The 8,157-nt window shown below is 46.4% G+C and overlaps 1 long non-coding RNA gene across 2 annotated transcripts in view; it reads left to right on the top strand.

Annotated features, from left to right (window-relative positions):
• The first annotated feature begins 413 nt into the window (after positions 1–413).
• Positions 414–8,157, top strand: part of LOC114487690 (uncharacterized) — a 12,126-nt gene continuing 4,382 nt past the window's right edge. For both annotated transcript variants that reach the window (XR_008619224.1, XR_003682959.2), the window contains exons 1-2: positions 414–599; positions 5,278–5,470. This is a non-coding gene — a long non-coding RNA (uncharacterized lncRNA). The remainder of the gene's footprint in view (positions 600–5,277; positions 5,471–8,157) is intronic.

Genomic DNA, 8,157 nt, shown 5'->3' on the forward strand with positions numbered 1-8,157 from the left:
GCGGCGGCGGGGGGCGCGTGGCGGCGGCGGCGCGCGAGAACTCGGGTGCGGCCGGGGAGAGGGGGCGGGCGCGCGGGGACCGGCTGGCGCTAGACCCGGCGCGAGGGCGGCGGTGGGGGAGGGGTGGCGGCTCCACGCGCCCGCGCTGCGTCAGTTGCCCGCGGCGGCGGCAGCGGCGGCGAAGGAGAAGGAGGTAGCCCCGCGATCGCTAAGGAATGCGGCGGCTCCGCATAACCACGGGGTCAGAGGTCACGGCTCCGGCCTCCGCTTTCCCGCTCTGCTGCGAGGCCAAGACCGGACTGGCGGCGGGGCGGGAAGGGGAGACGCGGCTTTCCCTTCGGCGCCCGGGTGTGTGCGTGTCTGCCGTGGGTGTGTGTGAGTGTGTGTGAAGAGTGAGGAGGGGGAGTGTGGGGTTTTTTTTTTTTTGAACAAAAACAAACCGAAAGGGCGGCTGGGAGTCGTAGTCCCGGCTGCCTCTCTGGCCTCCCCCGCTCCGGAAGAATATGGCTGAGTGAAACTCTTGGACCACACTTCCCAGCGTGCCCCGCGGCCCGTCTTTTCCGCCCTCCCCTCCCTTCCTCAGCCCAGCGCAGAGCTCGGTAAGGAAGGGGGCCGGACAGTCGTTCGGGAAAGGGGCTGGGCGGAGTCTCGCGAGGTGCGGGAACTGGCTGGGGGCCCGAGGCATTCTGGGAGGCGATGCTGGGAAGGGGCGGTGGCCCTGTGCCCCACTACCCTGAGCTGTGTTTAACCCTTTCGGCGCTTCTCGCCTTGGGGCAGCCACGCGGGTAAAGGCGGGGGATCGAGAACTGGTAGCTCGACTTCCAGCGCCCACTTTGTGCCTCTCTCCCCCTGAGCGGTTTTCACTGACACTTCTTGTAGGTAACAAGAGACAGGACTTTCCCTTTTGGTCCTCCCCTAAATGACTCACTGCCGCATAATAATGAGACAAAAAAACACTCATACCAGTAAAACGGTTATTTCACGATTGATGAACCTAGACAGTTCCCCATTTCCTCCTGTGCTTTCATGCCGCTATGTGTTTGCAGAAGCTGTATTTGCAGAAGCTGCACACGCAGCCTACAGCGTTTCATGCCACCTGGTGAACTTGGTGATACGATTACGGGTTGTGTGAAGAACTTGGACTTTGGGGACATACTTACCAGAATGACCTGAGGCCTTTTTAGAGGCAATACCCTGAAGGGAACACAGAACCTGGAGTCAAACGGACCTAGACCGGAATCCTGGCTAAGCCACTCCATGGCTATCTGCCTAATACCTCACAGCATTATTGAGATTAAAATCAACATAAAACACCTGGCCGGTTGGAAGAGGGTGTGAAGGGGGACCATGACATTAGGTCCATATAATTTGGCTCCTGACGTAAAGCAAGTGTTTAATAATTGGTACCAGCTGAGGGGCAATGGGCACTGCACTTACCCTCTCTGAGCCTTGGTTGCAAAGCATGAAATGAAATGATGTTCAGAGTACCCAACACATAGGTTTTCTGTGCCTATTTGTTGAATCAGTCAACGTCCAGAAACATTCCTAGAATCAGTCCTAAACTGGATAGTGGCCAGTTCTTTAAAATTAGGGATGAAGGGTCAATGGCCACATTTGAAAGTTATCCCAGGGTGAGGAAGCACACCCTCCACTCCCTGGTGTTAGCACAGTGCTTAGGGAAGATCAACACGTGCTGCCAAAGCCTAACATGGAGTTCAGTGCTCCTGCTTCTAATGCTTGTCACACAGAAGACTTTCACGTCCAATAAACAAAACCCTGCAAAGTGAATAGACTGTAGAAGGTGAAATAGGCATGTTTTAAAATCTTCTGTCCCCTTCTAACTTCACCCCAATAGGGGGAAAGGAAGAACCCCACCTCCACGACCAAAAAATTGTTTGACCTGATTTTTCACAAAGGGGTGGTGGTGGTGGTGGTTTAATCTACAGCAGACACAGTGACCTTTGACAAGTCATTTGGCTTGTTTCAAATTTTTTCTTCTTGAGTAGCTTCACCCCCCTCTGACCTCCAAGGAGTCACTAGAGAAGATTCATTCTAAAATTTACATGTTTAGTACAGGCACTGTGGTTGGCAGAATAACATCCCCCTCGCCCCCTCGCCCCCCAAAAATGAAAACTGTGCCCTAGTCCCTGGAACCTGTGAATATGTTACATTCCATGACAAAAGGGACATTGCAGATGGAATTAAGGACCATAAAATAGGGAGATTATCCTGGATTATCAGGGTGGACCCAGTGTAATCACATGGACCCTTAAAAAGCAGATGAGGAATGCAAAAGAGATGCTTTGGAGAGAAGAGGCAGGAGAAGAATCAGATTCGAAGCTTGAGAGGAACTCAACCCACTGTTGATGAAGGGGCCATGAGCCAGGGAATGTAGGCAGCCTTTAGAAGCTGAGAACAAGCCGTGTCAGCAAGTAATGGGACCTCAGTCCTGCGGCCTCATGGGACTGAGCTTTCACAACCTGACTGAGCTTGGAAGCAGGTTCTCCCCACCCCAACCCCGGAATCTGCAGAGCTGTGTTGAGCTCCTCTCAACCCCATCTGCTAACACCTTGATTTTAGCCATATCCAGGAACCAGCTGAGCCACACAGTCCAGACTTCTGACCCATAGAAAGTGTGAGAAAGAAGGTTTTAAGCCACTAAATCTGGTAACTTTTTACAGTAGCAAAAGAAAGCTAATGCAGGCAGGCACCGTGGAAACGCCTTTAAGTTTTTCAGCCAATTCTGCCTGGCTGTCAGCTGGGTCAAGCCATGGGGGAATCCAGATGGGAATGTTTCAAGGTCTCTGCCCTTGCAGAATCAAACGGAAACTAATGACAACATCATAGTTAAGTGTGAAAAGAGTATGTTCAGAGGACTATACAAGATGTGTGTTAGAAAATTGGCTTTAGTCACTAAACCTTAAATAGGTGTCATTTTTTAAGTTAATGACACTCATGAGTGTATTCTCTTGTCGCAAGCACCAAAAACCAACCTATACATTTTTTTGGTGTGTGTTTTTCTGTTTTTAATCACAGTGCTGTTATTACAAAATTTCTTTGAAGTCAACACAGGTGCAACAGGGCAGTATAAGATAAACGGGACTGATATCCAACCCTGCCCTGTTTGGGGGTGAGTCAGTGTTTTCAAACTGCACAGTTATGAGCAAAGCACACATTCAGGAATCTGAATAACAAACACACCACCAGCAGACCCAAGCATTCCCCAAAGGACACATATACCCCTGGAACGTCACTATGAGATAATGCATTGCCACTGGCTTTGGACTTCAGCAGGCCTGGTTTTGAATCTTCTTGCAGTCATTCTCCAGCTGTGTGGTCTTGGTCAAGTTATGAAAACTCCCATTGACTCAGAGCCATCAATTTAGACAATGGGGTACATAAACTCAAAGGGTGGAATTGGGATTAAATGGGACCTTTGTAAAACACCTTGAACACAGTAGACTCACTAAAGGCCAGCTCCCTTTGCCACTGAGAAGGTTTAGAGTCTGAAGTGTAAAAAGTGCCTCATTTTTATACTTCAGTGAACCTTCAGTGAACCCTGAAACAGAGTTTGCCACACTAACGAATGTTCTCTCCCAGTGACTCTGTCCCCATTTTCAAATGAAGTTGAGGTTCAGAGAGGTCAAATTACCTCCCTCAGGTCCCAGTGAGATCACATCTGCTAAACTTCCAGCATAAACCGATGATCCACAAATGTGCACCTCTCCTGGTACCTCCCACATTTCATTTCCTTGTATGATTTCTGGTCTAATGTCTGTGCTCTTGTTAGCATCTTCTTGGGGTCATCATCACACCCCCAACATCTGGCACAGTCTTGGCACACGGTAGGCACTCAATCTGGATGACCTTACTCAATAATTACTTCATTGGACAAAGTCCCTAACTACTAATTTCCCATGGAATGAGCCCTATCCAGTATTTGGAACCTGCCCAGGCAGAATTGGTAAACAGTGAGGCAGGATTCACCCAAACAGACGTATGCAAGTTGTAAAGATGCTTAGGGATGGAGACCTCCTCACCTCACTGTGGTCGTTAGGCACAGAATCTGCCCGCATGATGGGAAGCCCTAACTCAGCTTACCTGCCACTCACCATCACTTAAATCCATTCCTGTGTTTCAGTCTCCCATGAGGCTGAAAAAGTGTTTAAATCCCATTTTACACCACCAAAATGTTAATAATGGTTACTTCTGGTTTGTGAGACTACAGCCAATTTGGGGGGAGGGTGTTTCCTACAAAGTATTACATTTTTTTAATTGAAAAAAATTATGTTTCATCTAAACCACAAAACAAAGCGTTTAGATTAAGGTGGCAGATATAATGTTTTTCACTTCTTTACACTTGTCTGTAGTTTCCAAATCTTCTAGAATGAGTATGTGCTACGCATACTCATTTGAGTATGATGAAAAAAATAAAGTTTTTAATGCTTAACAGTGTAAGAACACCTTTAATAATACTTCTTTTCATTCTACTTAAAAATATTTGTGGGATCCCCTCCCAAATGGCCTCAAAGGATGACCTGAGCTAGTTTTTACTAAAAGTATAGATAATAACAGCCCTCTGCCTGATTCTTTAAGGTCTTCAGGTGGAGATTTCAGGACCCCACTAAGGAGCCCATCCCAATTTTCAATCTCTCTTAATGCCAGAGAGATGTACTCATCTACCATAAATCTTTCTCGTCTCAATTGAAGACATTTCCTCTATTCCTTCTCTGTGAAGAAGGAAAAGAAACTTTAAAGTGCATTTAAACACCAAAATTTTAAGAGTGGTGCTAATTTGATGAAATTGGGTTGTTTCTTCATTTTCAATTTTTTGTACTGAAAACATTAACTTACACACTGCCTCACATGGCTTTTGTTCCCCCTCTTTAATGATTGCTAATAACTGAACGTGAAGTTGAGGGTTTGGATAAATGGCTTTCACAGGCTTTAACTCTTGAATATCACAACCCACCATGTGAGCCGAGTAAGAAAAGGAGCTCTCCCCAAGATCGCACCATTAGTTGTTGTTGGAGTCGAGATTTAAACTTAAAACTCCTCATTCCAAATTCCTTCTAAGGCACTGTGGTAGCCAGCCTCCAAAATGCAACCCCCAACCCCTGCCATGATTCCCTGCCCTGATATTCATATCCTTTTTAGTCCCCTCCCACTTTGAATAGGGCTGAACTATGGAACCAATAGGATATTTTGCAAATGACCATGTGTGGCTTCTGGGGCTAGGTCATAAAAGACACTGCAACTTCTGCTTTGTTCTCTTAGATCACAGGCTCTGGGGGAGGCCAGGCACCCTGTCGTGAGGACACTCAAGAAGCCATATGGAGAGGTGACGTCTACACGGCCAGTAGCCCCAGACGAGCTTTCAAATGACTTCAGCCCTGGCTAACATCTTGAGAGATCAACCTCATAAGAGATCCAGAGCCAGAATCACCCATATATGCTGCTCCTGGGAACTGTGTGAGATAATGTTTATTGTTTTAAGTCACTAAGTTCTCGGGTAATCTGTTACACAGCACTAGACAAATGAGAAAGACAGTGCCTCCCTTCTGCTTAGTTTGTACATTCTGTGAAAGCTGCTGAAAATCGAGGGACCCTCTTTCTGGAAAAACTTTACTTACACCTATTTATACAAAAGTCTTTATAGCATTTCAGGGTGTGCCCAGACCCTCTGAAGCCAATATAGTAATGCTAGTAACAGTAGTACTCCCCCTTTTCTCAAAGGCTCAGAGAAATAAAACCACTTGTCCCAACTTGTGGAGCTACTATATGCCAGAGCCAGGATTGAAACCCAAGTAACCTAACTTTGCACATACCTCACACTCTTTGCCACCTTGCTTCTATGATCCCGGAGCCCTAGGTTCAGAACCACTGCTCTAAGCTAAGTAATCCCATCCCTTCTCTAACTTCTGTACTCTTCCCCTTCAATTACAGAAGTTGCATTTCTCTTACCCTATTTTAATTGCAGTTCCTAAGTTATCCATTGCGTCCTAGTTCCCACCAGAGAGACAAAGTCAAGGTCACTGACTCTGAGGGTGCCCTGGTCTAACGGGATCACAGACATGGAAACAAATAACTATACACATTCTTAAGACCCACCATCAATTTTGGACAAGGATGAAGTAACAAACGCCGGGAGGGCAGACTTCACAGAGCTGGTGATTCCCTGGTTCTTGAAGGCCCAGAGGAAAAAGGAGTGGCTCAGGGGAGTTCTAGGTAGAAGTGACAGTGAGTATGATCGGGGAAGGGGGTGGCAGCCTCCACGTGTGTGTGAAAGTATAAGTGTGTTCATTTGGGGAAGGGTCAGCAGTCCAGTGGGGCAGGAGGACCCAAGGGCAGAAAGGTGGGCTGCGGCCTAGTAGGGGCATAAGGGAGGGACAGGAGGTAGATCCCCAGGCTGAGGAGTTTTGATTGCCTCCTGTAACTACCAGGAATCAACAGAACTCTGATTTGAGCTCAGATACTGGCTCTTACCCAACCCTGTGGTCCCAGACCCAACAGCACAGGGCCTGACACAGAGCAGATGCTCTTTGTTTGCTGAATGGATACGGTCAAGCAGGACTGGGTGCTAACACTGGTCTGCAGTGGAGGGGGAGCAAGACGGGTGCAGAGTCGCCCCAGACTCCTCCTTGAATATTTCTTCGGCAAGGCTTTCTCTCCTGCCCTATACTCACTAAGTCCTTTACACTCCCATAGCATCCAAAGCTTCCTTCAAAATGTAATGAGGAAAAATATAATTCACTCTTGACATTAATAACGACTTCCTCAATGTCTGCTCCCCAGTTAGACTGTCAGCCAGATAAGGTCAGGGACTGTGGGCCTATTTACCGGCCTGCCCTCTGTCCTAGAAGAGAGGCTCTTCTATCCCAGAAAACAGTAGTACGACATGGGGCACCTTCTTTAATTGGCACTGATAAGTTAGTACTGATACAAGCCCTGTGCTGAGCCCTGGTGACTAACAGTCCAATTAGACACAGTTCCTGCATCATATAGATGGATTTCAAGTGATGGCAAGTCAATGTGGGAGGTGCCCTAGTGATAGAAACCTGGGATGCTCCTGGAGCTGAGGGAAGGGGATATCTCTCGAAGCTGACACCAGAGAAGAAATTATTTCCCAAATCAACAATTATAGCTACTCTGGGTGCAAAATAAACATTTAAAAATTAATGACTAGATACAGAGAACAGACTGGTGGTTGTCAGAGGCGGGGGTGTGGACAGGATGGGTAAAGGTGGTCAAAGGTACAAACTTCCAGTTATAAAATAAGTCCTGGGGATGTGATGTACAGCGTGGTGACTATAGTTAATAATACTGTATTGCATATTTGAAAGTTGCTAAGAGAATAGATCTTAAAAGTGCTCATCACAAGAAAAAAAATATACAACTCCATATGGTGATAGATGTTAACTAGACTTATTGTGGTGATCATTTTACAATATACACAAATACAGAATCAATATGTTGTACACCCTAAACTAATATAATGTTATATGTCAATTATATCTCAATTTTAAAAAATGAATAACTTTCTTATGTACTAAGAAAGTCACATTCACAAAAACAACAACAACAAAACCTACACCGTCTGGAAATAAAGTTAATATAAAATCACACATCTTATATGAAGAAAACTATAAACTCCACCAAGGAGCATAAAGTCTTGGACCAATAAAGAGCACAGCTTGCCTCAGGCTGGAAGACCCTATAACATGTGGATATTCATTATCTCAAAATTAGCCTATCCAGTAAATGTCATCCCAATCAAGATCCCAGTGAGATTTTATTGTCAAAGTATCCTAAAATTCAACTGGAAAAATAGATGCATCGTTTTCATAACAAAAAGACTGAACATTTACTGACAACTTGCCATGTGCCAGACTCTGGCCCAAGGACTTGCTATGCATCATTTCATCTCATCTTCACAAAAACACTGTAAGGTAGATACGGTTACTATTAACTTTAGACAGATGAGGAAGCAGAGGTTCAGAGAGAAAAAAAATAACTTGCCCAAGATTACACGGCTAGCAGGTGGCTGACCTGGGATTAAAGCTCAGGCTGGGGCTTCCCTGATGGCGCAGTGGTTGGGAGTCCGCCTGCCGATGCGGGGAGCGCGGGTTCGTGCCCCGGTCCAGGAGGATTCCGCCT

This window comes from Physeter macrocephalus, chromosome 14 (genome assembly GCF_002837175.3).
Source record: "Physeter macrocephalus isolate SW-GA chromosome 14, ASM283717v5, whole genome shotgun sequence".
NCBI classification, from domain to species: domain Eukaryota; kingdom Metazoa; phylum Chordata; class Mammalia; order Artiodactyla; family Physeteridae; genus Physeter; species Physeter macrocephalus.